Raw genomic sequence first — 5,533 nt, forward strand, 5'->3', positions numbered from 1 at the left:
TAATATTTTTAATAATTCTATGAATACACTTATCTTTATAGACCTTCCACCTCTTAATACTGAAGGAATGTACAATATAAGGTGTTCAAAAGGTTCCGGGACGGTTAAATATTTTCGAAACTATTTAAGATAGAGCTACAAAACTTGGTACAGACTTGCTTGACAAAAATGTCTACTTTGACATATATCCAATGACCCACTTCTTCCTCAGGGGTACGGCCTACAAGGAGTAGAAGAAAATCTTAAATATAAGCATGGGTTGGTATGGACATCGAATTAAAGGTCTTTATTAGTAGAGTACAATGCCACAAACCTAACCTCAAACAGACATCCGAACCGGAAATGGCAGCCGTTCAAAGGTGGCTTAACCTTTCAGTTAAGCAATTTGAATAAATAAACTACCGATGCCTTGAATTATTAACATGTCATCCCAAGATTATGCCATTATAATGGGATCCAGCAATTATCAACTGCTCTAGTTTTGCATACGAATAGATAAATCACTACTATGACCTAGGTTACGTTTACATAATAATTGTAAATCCAAGCCATCATTAATTCATTTACTGAGGATTAATGTATTAATGATCTACTGAATAACAACATTAAAATTAATAGTATCTATTGAAGCATCGCGACTATAGTTTGACACATGACCTAATTAGTTTTCTTTAGCATGAAATTTGAGTGATATGAAGTGTATTACGTCAGATAAATTGGTTATTCTCAGACAAGATTCTATCAATATAAATATCTTCGAAGGTTCATGTCCATAAAACCATAATAAATATATTAATCTCCGACTTATATTTTAGACTTAAGTTATATCAGACTTTTTTCTATATCCTTTACAAAAATGTATTAATTTATTCTGTTATAATGTAACTACAAGTATATGGTGGTAAAGATTTTAATGATAAATATTTTATATCTATTTAAGGGATGAAAGGAAAAGTTGCTGTCCTTGGTGGTTCTAAGAAATAAATTATGAGGAATAGGTACTGTGTACTTACAAACATTTCAAAAGTTTATAGTAACAAAAATAAGTTTTAATGACGTCTATGCAGTTAAAATGAAATTTGATTCTTACTCACTAGTGAAACACAATCTCACAATATGCTAGCTTTATCTGTCAACGTTGTGAACAAAGATGGAGAAGTATTCGTTTCATACGGACAGTTGAATTATTTTTTTGTATGTATTCAATGTGATGTAAGTCATAAAAGATTTCAGAATGCATAAAATAGTAGCATAAAGGTACATTTAACTATAAAAATAAAATTTGAACCAATCTTTGACTTATGAAATACACTTGGATCGTACTACTTACCCAGGTTGTTTAAAATATCTTATTTACGGAATTAAAGGACAAGAATAATATTCCTATTAATAATCCTGATGTAGATTAGGAATTTAAGCAAAGGATAACCAAAAGCAAAGTATAAATGTTTTTGAAATGTAGAGCATAACTTTGAGCTATTTAAAAATGATTGTTTTTATGTAATCAGGTCTTTAGGCTATAAAGCTATATATTAAATTTCAACTTATTATAACAAGCCGTTTTCAAATAAAAATTAATTAAAAAAGGAAAATGGCGGCTGTTGGAGTAATTATTGAGTTTTCTTAAGTTTGATTATGATAATTAGGGTTTTCTTTGATTCAGGAACAATAGCCGATAAGATTGGTAGAGAGTTATGGAACACCCTGTATATCAGATAATGATTGTTGGAGAGAACATCACTAGAACATTAGTTGACCAACAAAGATCAAGAAAAATTAATTAGAGCGTAGATTATACGCTCTATGCCGTATATACACTCTTGCATCTCATATTTATCATCCTTTTTATCTGGACTGCGAGGTTTTATCGACAGTTTTATCTGGATTGGGAAAATGTTATCGCGTTTGTTTAGGTTTTAATAAGTGTTTTATTTTATATGGCTTTAGAAATCACGTAGCTATATTGTCATAGTTGCATTAGATTTTAAGACATATAAAGATCATGTAATGCACTTTTATATGACGGCAAGTACATTCTAATTTAGTACATTGTTATGTTGCAGCAATGAAGCAAATTCTCCAGAGGATGGCAGTAATAGATTTTTTCTTAGAGAAAAAAATAAGAACTGCAAACTGATTAAATTGGATATAAATGAATCCAATAACTCTGACAGAGCTTTCAATGAAGTTATAGAATCGATAATTCAAACGGAAGCAGTTGGTAAGGATTTAATCAGACATTTCTTCATTATATTAAAGCAATTTCCTACTAGCATTCTGGTCTCCTAGATGTTCTAGAGGTATAGCTTACTGTATTGGTAACAATAATAACAATACACTATGTTCATGTTATTAAAAAAAAAACAGTTGTGATGATGATTGTTGTTTCTATGAAAATCTACGACTCGCATTTTTAATAACATTGATGTATAATGTACTTCTTTGAAGGCATAAGGTCACAAGAAATGTCCTTGAAAAAGTCTCAGGACATTGGAAGACATTTTCAAGAGACGAATATACTTCAGGTTGATGAAACGAAAATCAATCGGAACTGCGGAATGCCAGTCAGAAAAAGTGATGGACGAAGTGGAAACAGAAACAATAACAAAAAGTCAGGTAAAATATATCTTTAAATTAAGATTTTAGACGATAATTCAGGAATATATTGATCTGATTATAAAGCTCAAAAAAGATCTTAATCTGATTTTGTATGGGAAATTGCACAATAGGAAAATCAATCCTAACTGTTAAAGCTTGGCCGATACATAAACGTTGTTAAACAACGGGATTGAATCAAAATTAAATATGTTCGAATAGATTTTCTGAACAAAAACTAACCAAAACACCTTTACCTCACCCACTTCCCCCCTCACCTAGCGGCATGGCCACATTGTCACAGCTAATTTTAAGTATAAGGCAAAGTGACGATGTCTCGTTTCGTTTCGGTTGTTTATATCGGTTTTGTTTTCGGTGTTTTATTACTCTGTATATTTTTATATTATTATTTTTACTCCATTTTCTGTGTCATAGTGTAAACACACGTGTTAATTTAAATCTTGAATGTAAGGATCGATGAAGATAGATGAGCAGTATCGATTGTTCGATTTTTGAATTCAATCGATTATCTGATCGCTTGCGATACAGCTGGCAACACCGCGCCACAACCCAGGACAGCATTAATATGTTCAAGTCAAGTTCAAAAACTCTTTATTCAATAAATTACAGATAAACAATTTTCTCCCAATGCGCAACATGCGCGTGCGGGAGTACAGTTGGTTTTAGAGTTTTTCTTATGTCTCGTACTATAACGAAAACAATTTTTTTTTTTGACTTTAATTTATTTACAATCTGTTTATATACAACAAACAATAAGTAAATTTGATGATAAATCTTAAGGACATGGTTAATCAAAGTTCATTAACCTTAATTAACATAAACATTTAAGAGATTGTTCATCTTTAAAATCGATCAGCTAAGTTTAAGAAATCATGTCTTTTTAGCCGAAATTGATGGTCACTGTTGTCCAGCAGATTAATAGCCAAGTAGTTAGGATGAGAGTTTTAATTTGTTTTGATACTTGATGCAGAACTTTGGAATTTCTTCAGTAACAAAAGGGATATACGTGTCTCTGTGAATGACATTCATTACGAACACACCATGGGGCCTGTAATATCTTTCGAAGAACTTTAGATTGGAAACGCTGTATAATTTCAATATTTGATGTAGAAGCAACTCCCCACAGTTGAATTCCGTACGTCCAGATGGGCTTTAGAACAGTCTTGTACAACAACAGTTTGCTTTCTATTGATAAATGGGATTTGTTCCCAAAAAGCCAATTTAGTTTTGAGAATTTTGAATTTAATTGGAGCCTTTTGTTCCATATGTGTGGTTTCCAAGTCAGCTTCCTATCGAGATGTACACCCAGATACTTAGCTTCATTTCTTTGAGGAATTTGAATGTTGTTTAAAAACACTGGTGGACAGGTGTCATGTTTCAACGTAAATGTGACGTGAACAGATTACGAAAACAATGAATAATATTGTATTAGTATTTGTTAACAAACACATGTTCAATCGGCTGATAGATGTCACCTGACTTAATATACTCTGTAACTGTGTAATATCAAAGCTGGTGGGATAGTAGCAATATATTACAGTAAAGACTAATGATGAATGACACCTTAATCACTAATTAGGTCTGCCAAATCCCACCATCTACTCAGTTAATAATGAGGTTGACTATGCTTTTGAAGACACTTTTAACTATTAAAGATGACTCCCTTCCCGAACCACCAGGGCGGTCTGCTTGCAATGGCATGATCGCTATTTAAAAATTAGATTACCCGCTACACTTCGCCATTGGCCAAGTGTTTTTAAGTGTTAGTTTTATGACGTCCTAATGTTCTTACTTTCACATGCATAATTAAAGCGCCAATTCATTCATAACTTTGCTAAAACTAATATTCTATATAGAACATATCCAACCTTTTCAGCATTTGTTGTTTCAAGGCCTATTACAGTCTAGGTGAGAGGTAATACATAAAATACATATTGTTGCACGAAAATAAAAAAAAGTAATAAAAAACTATTACTATATTAGCACATTATTCAATGGATACTTTGAATATACATAGTTCTTAAAATTTCTTGGGCTTAGTCATAATGTAAGTTTTTAACGGAAAAAATTATAAAATTGGATAGCAATACTGTAGTTCAGGCAATATTTACTTTCTAGAAGCCAGCAAACAATACGTAATAGTACATAGATTCCTCTAATTTTTAAATGCAATTTATGATTGTCCAAAGGAAGGCAAATCCAGCAAGCTGAGAAATTTAGAGGAGATGAAAATCGCCATCAACAGCTGCCCTTATACATCAGCTACCTGATTTCCTACATGTACCCAAACTTTAACCAACGCTCTCATTGGCAGTCACAGAACAAAGACCTGAAGATCCGTTGGATTTCTTGGTAAATGTTATTTATCTTTATCTAATTTAAGATTGAGGATCATGTACTTTTTAGATGGATGATGGATTTTAAGATGTTTGAGGTTATGTTAATGGAATTAGTTTGCTTATGCTACTTCAAGACAACACTAACTCATAGATACGGTGCAGTCTTGGAATTGGTTGAATTTGCATGTGGAAAACTCTACTTCTGCAACCTGCTGATAAAGCCTAGATCGGAATCCCGGTCTCATTTCTACACCACTCTCAGTAAAAGGCTTCACCAATTCAACCATTAATATCATCCCTCTCTTATAGTGATCTTTAAAAGTAGATATAATCTGTTGACAAAATGTAATAGTTTCAACTATTCTAGTTATTAAAACAAATAATGTTATATTATATTGCAAAAAAGGGGAACATCTTGGTTTGTTTAGTGCATAGTAGTAAACTTCTGGATGCGATAACTTTGTTGCTGGACACCCTGTAATTATATTCTATTACTAACTAGATATTTAGTTATATAGAAATTGTAGTATATTGACTCACTAACGTAAATTAGATGTATGATAACGGAAAACTCTGTA

This window comes from Homalodisca vitripennis, unplaced genomic scaffold (genome assembly GCF_021130785.1).
Source record: "Homalodisca vitripennis isolate AUS2020 unplaced genomic scaffold, UT_GWSS_2.1 ScUCBcl_9883;HRSCAF=18524, whole genome shotgun sequence".
Classification (NCBI taxonomy): Eukaryota; Metazoa; Arthropoda; class Insecta; order Hemiptera; family Cicadellidae; genus Homalodisca; species Homalodisca vitripennis.